Below are 12,898 nucleotides of genomic sequence, written 5' to 3' on the forward strand. Positions count from 1 at the left end.
AGAGGGGGAGGGGGTAGTACAGAGAGGTAACGCGGTGATTTTTTTGTGAGTCCATCATGCATCATAATCAAAACCGAACAAGGCCTCACTATAGAGGCGTCTCGCAAGCGTAGAGAGTATGCATTATTCTCGATCGAAATTTCAATGAATCCTTTAAGGAAAAAAATACATCTTGCTGCTAGCATTCGATTTCAAGCATCTTTTTAACAAGAAGTTGCTCATGTCTTATATTGTGCAACAACTGAGACAATCACATATAATTTCTTCATCACTCTTTAACTCAGTTCTGTATATTCATTGTGCATCTTGTTTAAAAAATACCATTATGATAATGTATGTGAAATCTTAATTATCATAGTCCAATGACACGCAATCTTCCGCCCGGTCGGTTTTCTTCACGGTAGATTCAGTTTTTCAGACGACGAAGTTCGCTGATTGCCAATCCATTCTACCATCAACTACCATGCCTTGTATTCTGCTCCATGAGTCAAAACATGACACTGGTTCTGCGACTGTATATGACAGAAAAAAAATCAAAATAATGAAAGAGTAATGCATCATGGGCAACAATAACGTATATGTGACTTCATTACAATTCTGAAATTTGACTTTGTTTTGTTGTAATATACAAATTTCCCATCAAATTTCAGTGACCCCCTTAAACGAAGTCGTCAAGATAAACGTATGTATAGCACTATTTCTCTTGTGAATCTCCATTGCTGTGGCAAAATTTATTGGAAACTGACATTTTGACATTTTGAGCGGTAAAACAAGGTAAGATAGAAATGACAGTGTTCACCGCGATGCTGAACTATCGTGAAACAGATCAACCTACGCGTATCATGCCAGGTTTGGGGGCTACAGGCGCTGAGCTGCGATCTTTACAAACCCAATCTCAGAGCGGAGCAAACTTAATTTGAACTCTTCGATTTCAGGCACCGGGTATCAAAGACGGCACCATTGACCCGGGCGTGGGATGATTCATGATATAACACAGTCTGGAAAGCTCTGCGCGCAGAAGTCAGTACGTCTTGACTACAGGAATATAAGGAGAATGCTGGAGAAAATGAAATGAGATAGATCGATAGATAGGTAGAAATGATAGATAGATATAAGAATAGATAGATGATAGATAAATAGATAAATGAATAGATAGATAGATAAATGAATAGATAGATGATAGATAGATAGATGGATATATACTAGGCAGATAGATATACAGATGGATAGAGAGATGGATAAATATATAAATAGATGGATTGACAGATGTATGATATAATAGATGGATAGGTAGATATATAGATGGATAGTTAGATAAATAGATAGAAAGATAGAAAGATAGACGGATAGTTAGATGGTAGGAGAAAGAGACAGAGATGGGAGGAAGAGAGCGTGGTAGACGAGGTAGATGAGTATCAAGCCATATGTAGTTTAATCTGTGATAAACGTATTAGAAGATTTAGAAGTGTCCCTCCTTCTTTCTATGGCCCTCAGGATTGATGATAAATGAATATTTTGTTTAACTCTGACTACATAAGTATAATAGCATGTATGATTTACCACCTTTTGCCTTTATACGAAATCATTGTAATAAGATTTTTCTCTGAATTGACGATGGCGATAATGGAGCACGCTGAAGTAGCTCATTAAACCAAACGGCGTCTGATGCGGGACTCTGATAGTAATGAAAATCAGTTGTAACACAAAGGCTTCATCAACATGATCTAAATGATAACCAACTTACGTCGGTTCTTAAACTTCGTTTAAAAAACATGCATGATATCTCTACTCGTATTCAATGAAACTTACCCAAAACACAGTAATTCCCTCTAAATTGTATGGAAGGAAAGCATTCCCAAACTTTATATTGATTTTTTAGATTCTGGTGTTTTGATTTTTTCCATCTTTTTTTTCACACGGCTTTTAGATAGTTGTAAGCATGGTCCTTTGTAATTACAGATGTGATGCCATGCGTGCTGTCATCATCTCAACCATAAATATCATGGTCACCCTAGCTCATGACCCTCCATATTCACCAACATCCTTCTCCTCTAAGACAGATACTGTACATAAGATACTGCTGAAGAGCGATCAAGTATACTGTGCTATGTTGGATTGTGCAGAGTACAGTGACACTTGTTCTGTATTGTGACGTGGACGTGCTTGTCTGCACCTCTTTTGTACTGTGACGTGTTGGGTCTAAAAAAAGAAGATAAACTTGTAGAAAAAAAAAGAAGAAATCAGTGAAGTCATAACCAGCAAGATGACAAGATCACAGTATCTTGCGTGCACAATCTTGTATCTGGATTCGGAGTTGCTTCGTTACCGTCAAACGACCGTACATCCATCCGTCCATCAGTGAGGATGAAACCTCATCATCGAAATCTTGCTAGTACCCAAGTCCTATCTGCGATGGCTCACTAGAGGCGAACCTCTGCCTGTCCGTCCTTCTGACTGTTTGGCGATGTCTGGCATCACTTTACTAGTCAGACATATCCACTTTCCAAGGCGGATTAACCTTGACATCTAAACCTCCTCTTCAGACCTCGACCATAAGCCTCAGCAGGTCTTCCAGTGATAACATCAGACAACATCGGAGGGGAGAAAAAACCTGCTAGGCCTCTTCAGCTGACACTAATTTCCGTCAACAATCAATGATGGCAGGAGTGTGCGTCTGTGTGCGCGTGTCTCAATCGGAGACCTACAACCTGTGAAGTACGCGTTATGAATGACAATATCATTTCATTCATGGCTAATGAATAGGTGGCTATGATCAGTCCCTGATAGGGGCTAGAAGATGCTTTTCTGTTTTGTTTTGTTTTGTTTTGTGTGGCTGTTATTGTTATCGGGAACTAATGGCTACATATTTCACCTCCTTGTAACTCATAATCAAAGTTAAGCCCAATTTAACAAGAATCATCCCTAGCCGAACAGGTTATTAACTTGGTCCAACATGTACCAACAATTGCTGAAAAAATACAGAAAAGAGCTAAATAGTTTCAAGATTCTTTTGCAGAATTACGCTTGTTCGACCTTAATTAAGTGTTTTCTGTACATTGTCGATAATACGTCTGTTGAGAATGAGAAGGGCTTTAAGTCTTCTCGAACACTATGGGTTTAGTGGTCACTTACGCCCTTATCATTCTCAACCGACGATTATAGGAAAGTTAATAACGTCTCCCCCCTCCCCGAATCAAGGAGGAGGGACTACTGTCAATATGTTGTTGTTGGATTTTTTTCTTCTTCTTTTCGTAGTTTGATATCCAATGTTGATTGAGTCAAGGTTGTAGGGTATATACAGTACGTAGTTTCCAAGGTGCAGGGTGAAGATTCAAACCTCTTGAACGATGGGTAAAATGGTGAGGTCAATGAAGGCTGTAAGTTCTGGCACGACTGAAGTATTGAATATTTATTCGTTGCATTCTTCAAGGACTGTCACTCTATCCTCCAATGTCCTCCCGGAAAGTTTGCGGCCAACTTTCCCGTCTCATCCTCAGAAGAGGGAGATAATTATGATAATGATATGATAATAATATGGTTAGCTAATGCAGGGATAAACACTGCAAAATTCATTTCATATAGCGCTATGTGAAATAAGTGATACAGAAGTTACATAACTTGACCACGAATACCTAACTACGAATAAATCTGAATCGACAAGTACAACTGATCGGCATTTTCTTGAATAATGAGTATGATAATCGCTTGTACAATGATCGCCCCTTCATGGCCATCTTAGCAATATCAGCACCGCTAAGAGAAGAGTATATTATAGTAAATTAAACGGAGTCCTAGTAGTATAAAAGTATAAGCAGCCCAGTACCATTTTCACCACTCCCAGTATAATTTTCACCACTATTAATGTTGATACTATTTCATGGAGGAGTTTAATCTAATAGACTTCTAGTTTTCACCTACGGGGCTTATTCGTGGGTAATCGACTAAAAAAGCGAGAGCTGAGTATAATTTTTCTCTTTAACATACACCTCATTTGATGAATAATTCGAGTAGGGTTTTACATTTTAGAATACATGGGAAAATATGAAAAGTTGATAGATATCCGTGCTACTTAAAAAGCAATTGTCGTGACATTTCACTTGATTGATGAAGATGTTTACAGTCAACAGCGTCTGTGCGCCTTTAACGCTAAGCCCTCTCTCGGTGCTCCATTTCATAGTCCGAGAAAAGAATGGTATCCATTTCCACAACTTGTCTTTCGCCAGCAGATTATGTGGACAGCGTCCATTACGCTAATACTGTGTCGAATCGGCCCGGGGAGACAGAAGGAACTAGACGTAAGGGAGAAAACAGAGAAGAAGAAAGGGGAAAAAAAGCATTCTGCATGAGGACGCAAGGAGTGTTCTGTCTACAAGGATTTGGCAATCAGTGTACGTCGAACGTATTTCTCAGTAAAACCAGCAAAAGCGAAAATTTTAAGAGGAAAAAGGTACAGAAATACCGGAGAAAAATAGAAGAGAGCAATCAGAGCGGAGATGGGAATAGGTATAATGATAAACCGAATGGCTGGGAAATAGAATGAATACAGATATCAGACTTTACTCATATTTTGTACTTTTCCCATGAAAAGTATAAAGCCCCCTTCAGAAAAACTAAATGTCAACTGGTCGTCAAAAAAGATGAAAATTATTATGTATGGGGAAAACGCACACTTTGCACAACGCATACTTACCAAATATGATTTATATCATTATCATTTACAAACTGATTAGTATTTCATATTATATTATATTACTTTTTATTTTATGGTATGATATGATATGTTATGATATGATATGATATGATATGATATGATATGATATGATATGATATGATATGATATGATATGATATGATATGATATCATATCATATCATATGATATCATATGATATGATATCATCATAGCATGTCATGTCATATCATATCATATCATATCATATTATATCATATCATATCATATCATATCATATCATATCATATCATATCATTATTGGATCAAGAATTCCCCAAGACCCAGCTAATCATAAGTTAATCGTAAGATAATCAAAAGAATGTACTCATTCAAAGGACGGAGACATTCCTCTTTACGATTCTTTCCACAAGTCTGAAGCTGAAATAAAACAGAAAATACCCGTTTTCCACAGAATGCACCCATGAATATGCAAATACATATGTACATAGCCTGTGTTTCCCTCACCTAACCTCTACTTCCTTTATAACGTATTATCCTAGTTTGTTTCATATTAAAAGATATACAAATATATATAAAATATTAAAAAAAAAACACAAATAAAACTGTTTTATCTATCAACACATTTCGTGACAGCCTTATGATATATTATGTATGTGTGATCTAGGCCCCTATATGAGTAACGTAATGAAAAGCATACTCTTTATTATACACCAAGTTCCTTTGCCTCTTCGAGTGCTTGAGCGATGACAAAAGCGCCCGCATTAGGTCGAGCAGTGGAGCGTCAAGGGCATGGGACTGCACTTGACTTGTGATGAGAGAATTGCTCCGCGGCGCACGGAACACGGCACGAATGATTGCAGGGTAAAGCAAAAATTTCACTTTCCCCGCGAAATCCATAAGATGGTATCGTCTGCTCGCTGCCGGTTCGCTCATCGTCTATAAATTCCAACGCGCGTACAGGGGCTCTTCCTGGTCGCTTCGCGGTTGGTGGCAAATTCGCTAGAGGTCGTATCTTCGCATCGTCTGCTCGCAGTGGGTGAGTGGCATGGTCAGGAGGGACCTGCAAGTACGGAAAGTGTTCGACTTTCGGAATCCTAAGACATATTGGCAGATACCAGATCGACTTGTCTGGGTCTGATGAGGAACACGGCTCACCAACGATCGGCTTCGATAGGATCTTGTCGGAATACAGTGTGAACCCAGGACATTTTGCCGAGGCACTCTTCTTTCCGTTGGATTTAATATTGTTCCAGGGCAAAGGAAAGAAATCAGTATCGCATTTTCTTTAAAATTTGGTCACTTTCTCCGGCCACGGAAAGGACTTTGGATACATCATCTCATGTGGTGAAGGTAAGTGGTAATGTACTTTAAATATCTCACAATGATCACGTATCAGCTCAAGAGGCAACGTATTGCAAAAATAATTCACTGGCGGGCTGCATGTGAAACAGCTTGACGACAACATAATACCCCTCGATATACATAAATTCATATCCAAAGGTAATAAATACATGGGTCTAGTATGGCGTAAGAGTTCTGGCAGTAAATAACTTTCTTCTTCTGCATATCATATTTTACTACGCCTAACAAATCAAAGATTGTCAATCAACAAAACAAGTCAGTCAACAATGTGTATTTTAGCTAGCCTCACATTACTTAATAACCAAGGCCGTATACTCAGGAAACAAGGGGGTGGGGGCAAATACAGTGCCTCATCCCCTACGTTGTACATTTTCACAAGTTCACATTCCTTGAATATGAAATATTCTGTTCAAGATAACCTCTTCATGAATGATTGCTTTCATTCAACATCTCTCTCTCTCTCTCTCCTCTTCTTCTTAATCAGTACCAACCAACATACCCTCGCCAAATTTTACAGTTGGCAAGTGTTGTCTCAAGTTATTCTTTGGTCTCGCAACCAAACAGAGAAAAAAAAATCAAAACCTGTCCGCAACAGTTTTGTTATTTTCATTTATTTTTATTCTTTTCAAGGCGGAGCCTGTGTTGGGCATTTTCCTCTTATAGGCAATAGCCTCGTTTCACTTTTGCTTTCAGCAAGACTGATATAAAACGCATGACAATGACGTTCAAGTCGATATAAACAAGTAGAAGTTATTGAACATGAAATATGAACATATTATTATAAATATCAAATCTGGAATTTTAAATTGAATAACGTTAGCCCTAAACACACGATGGGGATGAGCTGGATTGATGAGGCCATTATACCTCTCAAGTTTCCCACTGCATACTTTAAATAATCTCCTTTTTTATGAAATCAAGAAAAAAAAATCGTCTTTAGATACCACTAAAGCTTAGTGGTACTTCCTCGTCGTTAACTGAACAATGACGACTCCCAAGTCACGAGGTTTAATCAAATTTCTCCCATTTTGCTTTTTAATTTATTCATTGAAGTCACCTTGAATATGGAGCGTCATTTCACTTTGAAGAGAAACAAAATAGATAGTATATTCATGTCATTTAATGAAATTATTTCTCGATTAGGCATCAAGATCATTGATATTCGACAGGCACAGGCACTTCAAATACTTCATTGCAATTCTAACTCAAATAGGGAGTATTAAGACTTTTTTCAATGGTGTTCTTTGTTTATTTTTTCCTTTTTTTATGAAATGATTTAAAAAAAAATTATGAGCGTCTTGTACTATTCAAGGCCTATCTGACATTACAGTCGGATGCAAGAGTGAAAAATTATAAAATTGCCAAGGAAATTGAAACTTCATCACCATTATTTCGTACTTCAAGTTCATACCTTCGGACTTGCACAAAGAATATTCATCATGATCAGGTTTAAGTGTAAAGACGATTCGTTTATATTGTCATATGTCAAATATTGTCAAAATTATTACTTGACAATATACCGTTGAAAAAAACCCCACAACCAACAACCCTAGTAAATCCACATTATATCATCACATGCGTAGGCCTACCTCTCTCTTTAAAGATACTGGAGACTATTATACTATACTATGTAGCATTCAGGAAGTCTCAACAGTAGTCGCCCAAACGCCATAAACTACCAGACAACCAAACAAATTGAAAGAGGAATTTCAATTTGAAAAGGAATGTCGTATAAATCGATAATATTTTCATAACTACAGAATACAACATCTCAGCTTTCACTTGGTCTCTGCCACGTACCAAGTCACGTATGTTGAACCCCCACCCCATCCCCTTATTGGTAATGGTGAATAGTTAAACGAAAGCAAAGTATACAACGTTTATGGGGATTTCGTTTTTAACTGTTTGAATTTCGAAGACTGAGGCGTTTAAGCGTTTTTAAAGTTTGACTTGTGCAGGGTTTGTCCAACCTGTGAGGTGGAAGAGAGGTCACTCTCCCACGTCCCTGGTGTAACAACACGCCTGATGATAGTAGATAGTACCGCGTGTGGCTGCGTTTGATGGTTTGGTGGAGAGAACGTTATTGCCATGTTGATGTCAAGGCAAATCGGTATAAAAGGATTTATTTCTACTTCCTATATCGCCCGATGCCGAGCTCATCCTGATGACTCTGGGGTGGCTTAGCGGGTAACACCTTGAGCTCGTCGTCCGCGCGGCTTTAATTTCGTGCTACCAATAATGAATGCGACCGTGGGATTGTGTCATTTAGCGGACAATGTTAAGACTAATGGTGCACGTGGCAATGGACAAGCTATAGCACAGCCTGATTGATTTGTTGTTGTTGTTGTTGTTGTTGTTAAACACAGGCCTATTCGTGCTTGGCCAGAGACAAATCCGAGTACTGTACTTAGTATCACATTTGATTACATTCCCCCTCTCTCCCTCCCTCTATATATTCTATCTCTCCGGCTCTCTCTTTTACCTTCTCTCTGTCTCTCTCGCAGAAGTGCCGTTATCTCAGTTTTCATCTATCTCTATCTATACATGAATTGTGTATGTATACCTATATAATCACTTATTTACATACAGATATTTATATACCGCTGTCTATATATCTAAATCAGATACGTAATATGTATATTGATAAACATACAGGTGGAACAAAGGAGCGTATACGTAATACGTTGTATCAATGGACTCCTACTTTTAACTCTGAAGAGTACCTTGATTACAATTTGCCTTGTGACTTCACTCAGCAAAGATATCTGCGAACTCTCGACAAGAATATATTACAGAGCAAGATGAGAAGAAAATGAAGTTCGTAGTCACTGCGTCAATTTTTACATTATCCAGGTCCTCGTGGAAGTAATTGCTGTATTTCCCATTACCATAATATCACAAAACCAGAAATTAACTGGTAACTCCAGTATCGTGTGTATAATGAAGAATAATTGATAGATTCGCTCAACGCAGAATGGGAAGTATATTCACAAAATATTAGTATTTCTGTAGTGAGCAGCATTTCTATGACAAGGCAGCTTCGGATGTACCATAATATGTATCTCATATATTTTTACCCGATTAAAAGATATGTGTTTATACTTATCAGGCGTGCAAGTACAGAGGTGAATATTATGTTACTGATGCAATTATGAGCTATATACTTTCAATATGGACATTCACGTTAAGATCCATGGCTTTGGTCTAAAGACCCTTCGATTACAATTCTTTATTCCGAAGGTTCGTTAATCCGAAAATAAGATAAGCTTCGTTATTCCGAAGGATCGTTATTCCGAAGGTTCGTAATTCCGAAAATAAAATAAAGTTCGTTATTCCGAAGGTCCGTTGATCCGAAAATGAAATAAGGATAGTTGTTCCAAACGTTAGTTTATCCGAAAATGAAAAAAAGGGTCGTTATTTCGAAGGTTCGTTAATCTGAAAACGAAATAAACTTCATGTAGTGGTAAATACGGTGTTGCAGTTAAAAAAAGAGAAAAAATGGTAGGATATTACTCAACGAAAATTGATCGAACACACTCAAACACCCACACTAATATGTATATAAACAAAAACAAATACACACAATAGACTTACTGACGACCTGAAATACAATCATGATTGATAATTGTGTTGTTGATATTTAAAAAAAAAGCATTTCTCCTCCTTATCTGTATGCCACCCTTCCCCTCTTCAACATTATCATCAAGATGAACTGTTCATCGCCATTATAGATTATCAAATTTTTAAGTAACGAGCCTTATTTCAATTTTGGGATGAACGAACCGTACTTCGTTTTCCTATTAAAGAATCTTGTTTCATTTTCGGATGAACAAACCCTCGGAATAATTACGAACCTTATTTCATTTTCGGATTAATGAACCTTCAGATTAACGAACCTTATTTCATTTTCGGATTAACGAACCCTTTTTCATTTTTGGATTAACGAACCTTCGGAATAACAAACACTCTTAAATTTTCGGATTAAGGAACCTATGGAATAACGCCACAATGTTCGAATTAACGATCCCCTTTTCATTTTTTGAATTAACGGTCTTCTTTGTATAGGAAATCTGTGTGTTTCGGAGTAACGAACTTTCGGAATAACGAGCCTTCGGAATAACGAATATCACCAAGACCTTTGTAACAAGTTCGACCCGAGCGTCATAGTTGTTTTGCGTAAGAAAGAGTAGACGCATAGTTGTAGTTATTATGATGATAACGTGAATAGATGGTGTGTCAACTTTCAATATCTGTGATCTCAAAGCTTGTCAGATTCTTCTGACTGGGATTATATCTACTTTCAATATTATTAGACTGAGAAATACAAAATAGAATTAGAATAACATGAGAATAACATGCTGTCAATAGGCCTATTTAGACATCTATGGAGAAGCATTAATTACCATGCTAGTTCATCGTTTATCATAATCATTTTGGTTAATTATTCGTAACTGTCTAGGAAAAAAGTAGGTAGTGTAAATCAAGTCAATCACAGAATATAATGTTCACATTCTTTGAGGCACAGATAACCATATTTTTTCAATTCGTAAAAAATCCTACACAACATCCGAGACACTTGTTTATACAATGTATGACAAGACAGCTCAGTACTGATCTTTTTTTTCAAACGTGGGTACATATTGAGAAAAACGTCTGTAAAGATGCAGCTGCAAAAGTGGCAGTTGTTGTTATTTTTTCTCGGTTTGTTTGGTTTAGGGATTCGGAATGACGTGTCGAGGTAGAGAGGGAAGCGAGAGAAACGAAAGGAGAGTTTAGATACATTTATTTCCCATGTCGGTCAATGTCCTCTGTTGAATGAAACAAAGTGCATATACGCTGCCGAGGTCGATTTGTTGTCGTTCGTCAATACATTCTTGATATGGATGAACATATTGGCTGTCTTAGATGTCACACGGCACTGCACGGATGATTTAGCAAAGATCAACAAATAGAGAGAAGAAACAGACAGCCAGAAAGAAACAGAGAGGGAGAAAAACAGAGAGTAGAAAGGGGAGGAGAGAGAAAGAAATAGATAAATAGATTATAGAGAGGGAAAGAGGAGAGAGGTAGGGAGAGGGAGTGAGATGGGCGGAGATGCCCCGATGGCGCACTTTAAAACCGCGTTATATCTTGTTCATAAATGCAGTCAGACAATTGGGAATTTATCACAATTGGGTTGTATCCTATATACCTTTGATGGATTGATTTATATTGCCTAGAGAGACGGAAATGTTGTGCTGTCTCCTGCGAAGACAGAGGTAAAACGCGCCTTTTTTTATGGCGGGTGGGGGGGGGGGGAGGTCAAATAGAAAAATTGATATGGCTTGCATAACATTTGGAGTTGAGTCATTCAAGCAAATTTTGTCATTCAGTTTCGACAGCGATTGAAAAAATTTGGGGGAAAAAAACCAACTTGTACCAGCAACGCTGCCTATACCCCTCAGTGAGATGTGCATGTTCTCACGTTCCTCAACGCACCAAGCCAACTGGCACGAGAGCGAACGTGAGAGTATTTTGTCATTACTTTCGGATGAGCACGTAATCACGTTGGATCTCAACTTTAATCAGCATAACACATAGGGAGAAAAAAAAATCTGCTAATCTTCCGATTTCATCGATTTAGACGTGTTTAAAGTCATGAATGCTTGATAAAAATCGCTGCCGATTTTGACTGAGCTGTAGTGATGTTTATGTATATAATAATTTTGTATGCGACTGAGATGTTGTGGTGTTCATGTATTTTTTGTGTGTGTTTATGAGTGTGTGTGTGTATGCGTGTGTATGTGTGTGTGTGTGTGTGTGTGTGTGTGTGAACGGCAGTAAAATATCTTATACGATGTCACGTGGTTTTCTTCATCATGCGACTTTGTGATTAGACACAACGCCTGACCTAAACATTGTATGAGGTGATATGGGTCGAATCATGTGATGCTAAATATTCAGTTCTGAGATTCCGTGACGTCGACAAAGCTGAGAGAAATTTTTGAGAGCTAGAGAAAGGCACCGTTAGCTGTGACCTTAAGATGACGTCAAGACGATTTGTCGTCACCCAGTTTGGAATTTCATGCTATTCAAATAAACGGCAACATCATGCGGTTTGTATCGCTTTTTATAATGGTTAACTGTAATATTCTTTCAATAGTTAAACCTGCAAAATATCGCCATACTTCAAAACTCAAGTTATATTTTGTTGCAAGTCCCTTAGAACTCTCACCTAACGGCCACCAGCTATGAATGAACAGATTTGAGTCCCAGTAATTGGACTCGTAATAGCGATCTTCACCAGAATCAGTCTGACAGTAGCTATACACAACGGGGAGTCTGGCGTAATAACTGGGATACGCCATCTAATATCTCGAAGGTTTAACGTCTGACAACTTTAAAGGGACTATGTAATGCAATGAATGTCGACTTGTGTTGATTCCTGATACCCTCAACATCACTTATATATTATGGTCAAAATGAATATCTAAATGCGTGCCATATATTTTATACTGGTATTCCCACTATTTTTCTTTAGTTTACTTGGATACGCCCACACACTCACAAAAAGAACAAAACAGACGCTCACAAAAAACCCCTGCAAACAAAGATTCTGCCAATATGATTTTTTTTTTAATGCAGGGAAACATGTAAGTTATGCTCGGTATAGGGGAAGGTATACACTCCAATGTCTTTTGTTAAGCATAATCATAAGTAATATTTCAGCAATGACTGATAGATAATGTTACCGGCTGAATCTTGGCTTGGAGTTTTCTTTCTTTCTTTCTTTCCTTCTTTTTTTTTAGTGGGCGTACGCATCCAAGCAATCTGAAAAATAAAACAGAAGAAACGTTATTATAATG

General features: G+C 37.8%; 1 protein-coding gene across 1 annotated transcript in view; it reads left to right on the top strand.

Annotated features, from left to right (window-relative positions):
* Positions 1 to 5,525: 5,525 nt before the first annotated feature.
* LOC139720219 (polypeptide N-acetylgalactosaminyltransferase 13-like) overlaps positions 5,526 to 12,898 on the top strand; it is an 83,825-nt gene continuing 76,452 nt past the window's right edge. The window contains exon 1 of the mRNA XM_071631585.1: positions 5,526 to 6,041. The gene's annotated coding sequence lies outside the window, so the exon portion shown is untranslated. The remainder of the gene's footprint in view (positions 6,042 to 12,898) is intronic.

The sequence above is a fragment of the Diadema antillarum genome, unplaced genomic scaffold, assembly GCF_040938485.1.
Source record: "Diadema antillarum isolate AM-2024a unplaced genomic scaffold, OU_Dant_1.0 scf00000123, whole genome shotgun sequence".
NCBI lineage: Eukaryota > Metazoa > Echinodermata > Echinoidea > Diadematoida > Diadematidae > Diadema > Diadema antillarum.